An 11,282-nucleotide genomic window follows, 5' to 3' on the forward strand; every position below is an offset into this window, starting at 1 on the left:
ATTGAATGGATGAGCAGATAGATGGATGGATGGACGGATGGACGGATGGATGGAGGGATGGATGGATGGATGGACGGATAGACAGACGGATGGATGGATGGATGGATGGATGGATGGACGGATGGACAGACGGATGGAGGGATGGATGGATGGATGAGTGGATAGGTGGTTGGGTGAGTGGATAGATGGATGGGTGAGTAGAGTGGTGAATGGGCGGGCGGGCGAGTGGGTGGGTGGATGGATGGATGGATAAGTGGTTTGATACATGTGTGAATGGATGGATGAATGGATGGATGGACAGACAAGTGGGTGGATGGATAGGTGGGTGGATGAGTGGATGGATGGATGGATGGATACACGGGTGGATGGATGAGTAGATGCATGGATGGATAGATGGATGGATGGGTAGATGAGTGGGTAGGTGATCTCCCGAATGAATGAGGGGATGGGTAGATGGGATGGGTATGTAGATGGACAGATGGACTCCAGAAACAGTGCTCTCCCACTGATGTCTCACTGAGCCTTTCCCCATTATCTGAAACGCAAGGGGCTTGGATGGTCTCTCAGATCTAAAAGAGACTCTAAAATCCTATGGGTCAAATGCACCTGGCTTTACTGGGCCTCAGTCTCTTCATGTGTGAAAACACAACCCTCCTGCCTGTATTTCCAGATTCCCAAGATGGCCCGGTGGAAGGACGAGGACAGCAGCACTTGGGAAACAGGAGGTGCTTCCAAGAGCTTGTCGGATGATAATGTCAGCTTTGGCAAGGGAGCCAAGGGCGTGGCAGTGAGCCGGGCCCGCCAGGCCTGCCCAGGGTGTGTGCAAGGGTGTGCCCGGCTGACAGCCACGCTGGGCTGGCCGAGCCAGCCAGCAGCCCTCAAGGCGCTCGTGCTCTCTGACCCAGTAACTCCACTTCTAGGAACGGGCCCTGAGGACGTAATCCAGGATTCCCGCAGAGACCGCAGCACACGACGGCCCCGGCGCCCCTGTCCACCAGGGGGAAGGGTGGCCGGCCCAGCCTCGGCAACGCAGGGCTTGTCTCTGCCGTGGGGTAGTGCACAGCGGTGCAAACCTGGGTGTTTGAAGAATGGCTGGAAGGCACCGGGAAGGGTTGAAATGAAGCATTTGTGGAAAAGTCAAGATGGGAAACTGCACGTAAAGTCAGATCCCATGCCTCTTGGGGGGAAAGAGTCCCTTGTTTCAGCATTTGCCTGGAGAAAGTCCTGGATGGATATATACCCAAATAGGCGGGGAATCGCGGGGCCGGTTTTTTTCCTCGGAGTTTATCCAATTAGGGTGCAGACCTGAGGAGCGGCCCTGGGTCTCCGACTTTTCCCCGGAGACCTAGCGGGGAAGCCCTGCCCTGCGGGCCCCCCCCCCCCAGAAGTGAGGGTCTAAGGCCAGGCAGCAGGGGAGAAAGTGGCCATCCCTTTCTGCCCTTTAGAGACCTCTCTCCTGGCCCTCCTGCCTAACTCAGGGGATGAGATGATGGGAAATAAGCAAGAAGAACTTTGCTGATGGGGAGGGAAGCAAAGCCACGGTGAAGCCAGCCAGGGGTGCTGGCGGCTCTGATCTGTCCAGACTTCCCCCCCACCACCACACCACCCCCCCCCCCTCGCCTTCACGCCTGCCTGCGCGGGCCTGCTCCAACCTGCACTGGGGCAGAGGCGAGAACCCGTGCTGGGAGCCAACAGACAGTGTGGAGCCTGGCTGTGCCCCTTGCCAGCTGAGGGTCAGGGAGCTCCTTCCGCCAAGACTCGGTTTCCCCGTGTGTGCGGTGAAGATACACCCCAACGCTCAGTGGATATTCTCAGAAAGAAAGAATGAGCGAAGGGGGGGCATTCCTGATGCTCCCAGGCCTGGGGGCAGAGGCCCATTTCCCACCCAGAGGAGAGGTGGAGGGGTGGGGGGACAGAGGGGGGTGAGGGGATGGGGGAGGAGAGGGGGCCAGGAGGGAGAGGGGAGGAGAGTGGGGAGAAGGGGAGGGGGAAGGGTTAAGAGCGGTGGCAGGGAGGAGGGGGGACAGGGAGGAGGGGGGCGGGAAGGGGGTAAGAGGAAGGCAGGGAAGGGGAGGGGGGTACACGGAGGAGAGGGAATGGCGCCGAATCAAACAGGAGCCGAGTCACTCTACCCACCCCCTCGCCTACACGCAGGATGGGGTTGTTTGGGGACAGAGAGGAAGCAGGATCAGGACCCCGATCAGAACGCGGTAGATGCGTGAGCCTCTGTAATTGACGCTCTGCTGTCTCAATTTATGAGAAATATAAGACATGTAATTGCCTCTGTAGTTTGAACACTCATTAGGAGAATAACAAATGTTATTATTTATTAATATGGCAATGAATCATTCAGGCTTTTAAATTAAAGATTAAAGCGCTCACAAATTAAATGTAAATCCCCGGGCCGGTGTCGACGGAGAGGGTCCTCCGCGCATTAGTGCGCGCCTGGCCCTTTAAGCGGGCGGGGCTGGCGGCGGGGTGACGCGAGGACACGGCCGGCTCGCGGGGACAGCCTGCCTCCTGCCGGCCGCTCGCGGAGCCTGCGAGGCCGGTCGGGCGCAGGTGCAGGCGCCCCTGCCCGGCAGCGCCCCCACGCGGCACGCAGGCGCTGCGCAACCCAAACCCGCTCTCTGGGGGGCAGTGGCCCCGACGACCCCGCTCCCCCCCGGGGACACACGCAGCTCCCGCTGGCTCCTCGCTGGGCTCCCTGAGCAAACGCCCTGCACAGCGTCCCCAGCCAAGGGGGCTCGCAGCCCCACCGACCCACGGGCGCGGCGAAGCCCAGAGATGTTAAGTGACCCACCGAGGTCACACAGCCAGGATCTGGTGGGCCTGGAATTCTAGCCCAGCCGCGCGGGGCCCCAAGGGCTGTTCTCTTCTCCGTGGCAGTTGGGTTCCCAAGCCTGCCCCAGACCCTGTTAGAAGCACAAGAACATGGAATAAATAGACGAAGGTCATTATTTCCTGATGGCTGACTGTGACAGGCACCAAGGCAGATACTGCGCATGGTTACTTGCACTGAGGTAAGCACAGATCCCTCTGCCCGTGTTACAGATGAGAAGGCTGAGGCACAGACCCGCTTCAGTGACTTGCCCAACTCAACAGGGAGGAAGTGTGGGAGGAGTCAGAAGCAGGGCTTGCCAAGCAGGACCCTGAACCCCGGACCACTCCACGACCAGACCAGTTTCTTCTGGGTCCTCAAAGGAGGAGTGGATGCCCCAATTCCTGCCCCAAACAGGGCACAGGGCAATGGCTGGCTGCACCCTGGTAGACACCTGAGTTACAGCAAGAAAATGAATCGTTATTTACTTAACCAGTGCATGATTTGGGGTGCCTGTGTCACTTCCAGCCCCTGTTGTGACCGTCTCTGGGTTTGGGACTGTTTCCCAAATAATCCAAAGATTGGGACAGTTACAGGTTTGGGATACAAGTTGTTGAATTACCTTCTAGTAAGAGGGTCTCAACTCTACGCTTATTTGGGGAGGTCCTTTGAAGAGGCGCCCCCGCCCCCCAACTATGGTGAGCAGTCCCTGAAAGTTAGCCCCCTTCCACACCCAGGCTGGCATGTTGGGAAAACCTGGGGTGTCTATAATTCAGCTTCCCAGTTATTCATCCCAGACCTTTGAAGACAGGCAGGAGCCCCTTGAACCCGCCCCACTCACCCCTACTCCCTTAGAGCTTGGAGGCAAAATGGCACAGCCATGGACGGTCCCAGACGCCCTCACTTTGCTCCACCCTTGCCCCTGGAGTAATCCCAGCCACCCCCTGGCCCTTGAACTCCACTTCCCCAGGGTGACCGTCCCCATGTCAACTCTCAGGATTCAGTAGACTTAGTAGGGTACCCCCCCCAAAGAAAGCCCTTCTTCCTCACACCCATCAGACTCTGCCTCCCCTTCAGACCATTGTCATTGTGATGCCCACTGAGCCCTCCGTGTCTCCCAGGCCCGGGTCTAAGGCTTTCCATCATCATCATAACACATTACGGGATCTCGGAGCCGTGATCTGACCCCAGAGCCCATGCCCCGTCCACATGGGTCTCCGCTGTCTGCCCAGGCCAGGGCACAGCCCCACAGACACGCTCAGGAAGTATTTGTGGATGAAGAAGTGAATGAACCCACGAAGGCTGCTTTCTCCCCCACCAGGCTGGGACCTCCTTGAGGGCACGTGGGGTTTCTCCACTGCTGGACCCACATCACCCCCGGAGAGAGTTGGGCTGGGACACAGAGCTGCCGAGTGTGTGGAGGGAGTCACGGCTCCTCTCTGGACTCGACTCCCCACCCAAGCGACGAGGAAGGCAGCAAGCTGTCCCAGCTGGCCATGCCAGCACACTGCAGGAGCGTGGAGAAGCTGGGACTGGCTGTGCTCAGGCCCTGGGGTCCATCCCAGCCTCTTCCCACGTGGCCTTCTGTCCCCCTGGCCCCAGGATCTCAGGTCCCCAACCTTGTCTCAGGCCCCTCTTGCCCCAGGATCTGGTTTGGAGGAACGGGTTTCTCAGCCCCATGTGACTATTCTCTGCACCCCTGCCCCACACATCCCAACCCAGGGTGGAGGGGACTTCACCGCTGCTTCTTCCACCCACCCAGGTCCCCGCCTGGGGACAGGGACAGACAGAGCGGTCCGTGTTATTGCTGTTATCCCTGGGGGACTGTTCAGACGCCAACTAATTTGTTTCACTCTTGCCCCCTCCCTTATTGATCAATGCTGTAACCGAGCGTTGTGTTAAATGACTTGTTGCCATGGTAACCATCAGATACACGCACAGATCTGATGTGCCTGTTTCCTGAGCCAGATCGCCTCCTAAGAGCTCGCAGGGAGCAAATCTCCTTTCATATCCGCCGCTGTTTTCTCAAAGGCACAGGATATTGTTCAGAACAAGGCATTTTTAAAAACAATATTAAAAAAAGAACTTAACCAGGTTTCTCAACAGATATAAAGCTGTTTCATAAGGTATGTCACTCTTAAAAAATATGAAATCAGATTTGAAAAGGAAACCTTTGACCAAGTTCATCTTCCTTCTGAGACTCTCTCCTTAGGAAATAAGCTGAAATATGGACACAGGGCCCCGTATAACTGACAGCAGCTGTGACATTTACAAAGAGAGAAATGGAAAACAGCCTCAAAGTTCCACAGGAGAAGATTCAAGTAAGCTGTGGTTCGCACACTGGCAGGATATTATAGAGATGTTTAAAATGCTACATAGAAGAGGGAAGCATATGTGTCAGATGATGTGGAATGAAAGAAACATGATAGGAAACTGTGTCTGCCAGGAGATCATAATGAATGTAAACAAACCTAAGCGATGCAAGAAAACTACTCCGAGAAAATACACACACCAAAATGTTGACAGAGCTTGTCGGTGGACCCGTGGTAATTTTGTTTCCTTGTTCACTTATTCGGCAGATATTCCCAGAGCAGGTGCTTAGGACCCCCGGCCCCTATCACGGCCCTGGGAGCACAAACGTTATGTCTATTTCCTGTAGTTTCCCAAATGTGTTTAAGGAGCACGTGTTACTTTTCAGTGGAAATATATATATACAATTTTTTTTTTTAAGCCAGGGTATATGTTTTACCCATCAGGTCGGCAACAAGGTAAAGAGAATCTGCTGGTGGGGGAGGAGACGGTGTGGGGACACGGGCGCCCTGCTGGTGGAAGTCGGAATTACAGCTACCTCCGTCGGAAATTAGCCCCCCAGAAAGGCACCCCCCACCTCCACCCCCGTGAACAGTCCCATTCTCCAGGTAACCGGGGAGTGAGGCACCCCCAAGTTGACACGCGCTTCTCTCCCAGGAGGCCTGCACCTCAACGTGCTCCCTCTGTAGCGGAGGAGGAGAAAGTGCTGGAAACCAGGAACCACTCAGAGCAGATGCTGCTCGTTTAATTGCAGGGCAGGGTGGAGGGGAGGAGGCCACCTGGGGAGATGGGTTTTGGCAGATTCCCATTCCAACCCCAGTTACCTCGGTGCTCCTGGGCATGTCCCTTCACCTCTCTGGCCTCAGTGCCCTCGTCCGCCCAACGCGGGTGGGGACGCCTCCCTGGCAGGTGTCCCGTGAGAATTACAGGAGGCATGGTGTGTGACGCCCTCCACACGGGCACCCCAGGGCTTTGTTTTTATTTGCTTGTGTTGGCTTTTGCTTCCTGAGAAGGAAACAGCAATAAAAGTTGGCTCACGATGGCCAAGGAGCTGCGGGCTACAACCTCCCTCCTCTTTTCCTGCAGGCCCCTTGGGGGTCTGGAAGGAGGGTCCGGCAGTAGGAGGTCCCTTGGGCCCCGGATGAAGGGCTGGCCCGGGAGGGGCTGTCAGCAACTGCCTACAACATGCACACTGGTTTTTTTAGAGCCAGCAAATGCCCCAGCCAATGTTTTCTAGTTGTGACAGGCTCCAGGGGACAGAGCTCCTTTTCACTCCCCGGGCTGTCCCCTTCTGCGGACCACCGGCTGCCACTCCAAGCCCACGTCCCCTCCAACCTGCCAGCGGGGGCCACACGGGGCCCACCCTCGTGCTAGGTTTATGCGGCTGCTTCAGGTTATTTGAAAACGTATAAAACCTTTTCTTTTAAAAAAGCAAAGTCTCATCTTTCATGGGAATCCAGTGTTTTCTTAACAGTCCCAACGCAGCATCTGCAGGAATTTTCCAGACTTGAGAAGAGAGGAGGGAGAAAAAAACAAAACAAAACAAAACAAAACTGATCACCTCTGGTTTCTGACGGAGCATGCATGATCCTGGCTGGATTCTACATTTAGAGAGAGTGATGCAGGGCAGGGAGCAAGATTCTGGCTTCTGGGCCAGCGCTCCGCCCTGGATTTCTATTTCGTAGGACAGCCTTCCTGGGCCTGGCCGTGCTGGAGGGCTGTGATTCAGTGGGCGTGAGCCCCAGAAGGGAACCGTGCGGGGGCCGGGGAGGGACAGCAGGCGGTGGTCCCTGGGGGAAGGTGGAGGAGAAGACGGTTCTTGGAGAATTTGCCAAGTCTTTTCCACACCACTGCATACCAAGGACCCAACCCCCGGGGAAGGGGGCACCAGGTGTGGGGCTAACTCTTCACTAGAAGGTGATGGGGCTGCGGGACGTGTGGGTCCCCCGGCCCTCCCTGGAGGGCTCTGACACCACTGACCCCAAGTCTTAAAACCTTGCGAACCCCTGGACCCAGCAATCCCGCCTCGTGGAATTCATCACCAGAAATAGACACAAGCAGAGTGATTTAGCTACTGTAGTTCAGCCATCCCCTGGAATATGAATAAAAATATTGTAGACGATGCCATGGAGAGGTGGTCTCGCCAAACTGTCCAGTGAGGTAAGCAGGTTACAAAGTACTGTGGACAGGAGGTCATCCATCGCGTTCAACAGACTAGTGGGGACATCTGAATCTGTATCTACCTGACGTGCCAACATAGGAAAAGTCTACGCCAAAATGTTAACGGTGGTCATTTCTGAGTGGCTTTTCTTTTCCAATTCTCTGCGTGTCCTAATGTTTCCCACGATGAAGTAATGCAGCCTTTTGTTTATTTCGGAGCACGCCCAGGGAGACAGACTGCCTGGTCTAGCCTTCCCTGTGCATCCTTGGGCAAGTTACTTAACCACTCTGTGCTTCAGTTTCCTATCTCTACAACGAGGACAGCGCCTGCTTCTCGGGGTTGCTGAGGTCAAAACTAATATATGCAAAGTGCTTAGCTCACTGCCTAGAAGATAATGAGCACCCAAATGTTAGCTGGTTTTAGTATCCACTTGTTTTTCTACATATAAACACGTCATCGCGCTCGATGCTGAGAATACGGCGGTGACAGCGACACCCCAGTAGAGACAGACGTTAAACCAACACTCACGCACAATTAATTCACTGCAGTTAGGGGCAATGATTAATTCATTACGGTTAGGAGCAGTGCTGTACAGGCACTTCAAGAGCACTTGCCAGAGAGCCTGTTGACGATTTTGACCATTTTCCTTTTTTTTTAATGTTTATTTATTTTTGAGAGAGAGTGGGGGAGGGGCAGAGAGACTGGGAAACACAGAATCCAGAGCAGGCTCCAGGCTCTGAGCTGTCAGCACAGAGTCCGATGCGGGGCTCAAACCCACGAACCGGGAGGTCGTGACCTGAGCAGAAGTCAGACGCTTATCAGACTGAGGCCCGACTAAGGCACCCCTTGACCATTTTCTTAAGAGCCGTGGGAGCGTCGACATTGAAGAGTTTCAGGCAGGGTGACAAGATCAGAAGTGCATGGCTTAAAAACTCGCTGCGTCTACACTGTGGACCGAGAGGGACCCTGGGGAGGAGACTTCGAAGAAGGTGCTCTGGGGTGTGGACCAGGGAGAGGAAGCTTCTTGGGCTCCACTGGGGACCAAGGAGGATGAAGCCAAGCGGACAGACTCCAGCGCCCTGGAGGAGGTGGGGTCCGAAAACCTTCAGTGACGTCTTTGGAGGAGCTGGGGTAGGGTGTTCGGTGCTTCCAGCTTGATGAACTGTGTGGGTGGTCCCCAGATGTAGGGGACACGGCGGGGGGAGGAGCAGGTGTGGGGGCTGCAGGGCGTTGGGTTCAGGAAATGCTGATTTGGAGGTGGGGGGTGTCCAAGGGAAGAAGTCCTAGAGGCAGTATCCTCTGTGGCTGCTTGGAAGGCAGGATCCCGCAAGAGGTCAGGTGCAATCAGCACTGGGCAGAGGAGAAACTGTGGGTCTGGGAGGCTGACTCACCAAGGCCAGGAGGACCAAGATCCAAAGCCAGGACATCACTGGAGCCCATCAGGGAGAGGGCAGAGCCCAGACAGGGCAAGGCGGGGCCCCACGGACATGGAGAGGCACGCAAGGCCAGGCACCACGGGTGAGCAGGGTTCCAAGGGCATCTTCCCAGGGCCTCTAAGCTGTGCAGACACACAGGGCAGCTCAGCCCAAGGGGTCCCTGCAGATCGGGACCCCCCCAGGGTTGGGGGCTGCCTCCCTCTAAGTCGGGCATGTGGTCCTCATCCCGGCTGGCCCTAGGTTCTGTCTCTGGGAGCTCCCCACCCCAGGACACTCTCCCCTAGAGCCTCCCATGGATCCCAGCGGCCTCACTCTGACCCCGCCAAAATGCCACCTCCTCCCACTGCCCTGGAGCAGCCTCACCTCTACCCGCCACCCATGCAGGGGCCCACAGGGGCCTGCCTCCTGCCCTCCCTGTGGGGTGGGAAGCCCAGGAAGGCAGAACTTCACCTGCTTCACATGGTAGCGGGGCAGGGACAGTGCCTGGGACATTGTAGGTGCTCAGTAAACATTGGTGGACTAAAGGACTGTAGACACAACAGGGAAACAGATTTCCAGAGAGGGGGAAGCTGGAAAGAAACAGCCCACACTCTTTCCAGCCCTTCTCTCAGGGGGATTATGAGTAATTTTATGTTCTAACTTCTACATGCCAGCACCTTCCAAACTCTCCAGAGCGAACCAGCATTTCTGATGGAATCAGAAAACATGGGGGTTCAACCGCTGTTTTTAAATGAATCCCTGGACGCTCTGGAGAGGGACGGGGTGGAGGGGGGGTGCCCAGCTCTAACTGAGGGAGGTGAGGGGGGACTGCTGGCGGGGGCCGGCCTGCCCCTCCCCTGTCTGCCTGCCCCGGGAGCTCCTAGTGCCATCCCCCACCACCCCACCAGCCCCGGGAGACACGGGCACTTCCCAAGCCACCGGAGCTGGCCTGTGCCCAGAAATGTGAGCCCCTCCCCCTTTCCTGGTGACTCATTTACCTGTTGTTGTTGTGTGCACATCACACACACATGACCACGAGGACTCGGCCCTTCTCTCCCGGGCCTCGCGTCATGTCACCTGGTGGGGGAGCCCGGTGGGGTGTAGCAGTTAAGGGCACGGACCCCCGATCATACTGTTAGACAGGACAGATGGACGTTGGCTCTGCCACCAGGACGTCCAAGGTCATGCCCCCCCCCCCCACCTTCCAGGCCTCCTTTTCTTCAAACAGGACTCAGCACCTGCCCCGTGAGCGTGGTGGGTCTGTGCCACCAGTGAGCTCGCGCTCCGTGCATCAGCTGCTGTTCTCCGTGAGGTTTAGGACAAAGTGGGAAGACGGGTGGATTTGCATGAGCTTCCCCCCTGCTCCCCCTTCTCGGGGCTTGTGTGCCTTCACGTTTTGGCCCGGCCCATTTGGAAGATGTTGAGGATAACATATGCCCCGTGGAAGGACACGTGACAGGCCCCGGGACAGCTGTGACAAGTTAATGAATTCTGCCGTGGCTACCCCAGGCACACGTCCGGGCCGCGTGGCCCGCCTGTCTGCGTCCTGACCTTTAAAGGTGAGCGTTTAATACCCACCAATCACTCGCAGTCTGATCGAATGTTCGGAAGATGAAACCTGAGAGAAGAGTGACCCTCATTCCCCTTCCCGCCCCCACACGAAAACACTGTCATTCCTTTCTGAATCGTCACAAAACTTTGCAAAGCTGTTTGTCGCTCCCACCAGCACTTGCTGGGGAAACTGAGGCACCTTCTGGCATGCCAGCCGGCAGGGACCCTTCACCCAGCAGGACCCGCACCGGCCACCTTTGGGGTGAAGGGGACCCCAGCCACCAATCCACACACGGCTTCGTCACCTTCTTCTCTTTCAGTGTCCCCACTATCCGCTGAACCAACCTTCACGGAGGACCACCTCGGTTTAGGAGTCTGGGTGCCCAACTCAAGCTGAAAGGATGAGAACGTGTGTTCTTTCCGGCAACGGGGGTCCACAGGTCAAGCAGGGTTGAGGGCGGGCAGACTCTGCAGCTCTGTGTTTGCTCAGAGACCCAGCTTCTTCCCGTCTTTCCACTCTGTGCCCCCGACTCTCTCTCTACCCCCACCTCGGTGTTGTCCACGAACTGGAACCAAGATGACAGCTGTCACCTCCGTCGTCATAGCTGGACCTGCCGCTTCTCTCAGCAGCTCCTTTTCTCCGGGAAGACCCCAGACTAGACAGCCTTCCAGAAACTCCCTGAATCAGTCATTATTCTGGCGCCTCAGATTGCACATGTAGTCCCTGGAGGCTCTGCCCAATGGCACGACCCTGGCCTTCACATCAGTCGGCGAATCAGATTATGAATTTACTCCCCATCGGTGAAGTTCTTTCTTTTCTAAACATATGAAAATGTTTCGTTTTTTACTCACTCTTAGCTTTATAATTTTTAATTCCATCAGGGCGCCTGGGTGGCTCAGTCAGTTAAGCATCCGACTTCAGCTCAGGTCATGATCTCGCAGTCCGTGGGTTCGAGCCCCGCGTCGGGCTCTGTGCTGACAGCCTGGAGCCTGGAGCCTGCTTCGGATCCTGTGTCTCCCTCTC

At 56.2% G+C, this 11,282-nt stretch overlaps 1 long non-coding RNA gene across 1 annotated transcript; it reads left to right on the forward strand.

Moving 5' to 3' along the window:
• Positions 1-2,693: 2,693 nt before the first annotated feature.
• LOC122223137 lies at positions 2,694-5,349 on the forward strand. The gene is made up of 2 exons (XR_006204067.1): positions 2,694-3,023; positions 3,943-5,349. It is a non-coding gene; the product is annotated as an uncharacterized LOC122223137 (long non-coding RNA).
• Positions 5,350-11,282: the final 5,933 nt, after the last annotated feature.

The sequence above is a fragment of the Panthera leo genome, chromosome B3 (assembly GCF_018350215.1).
Source record: "Panthera leo isolate Ple1 chromosome B3, P.leo_Ple1_pat1.1, whole genome shotgun sequence".
Classification (NCBI taxonomy): domain Eukaryota; kingdom Metazoa; phylum Chordata; class Mammalia; order Carnivora; family Felidae; genus Panthera; species Panthera leo.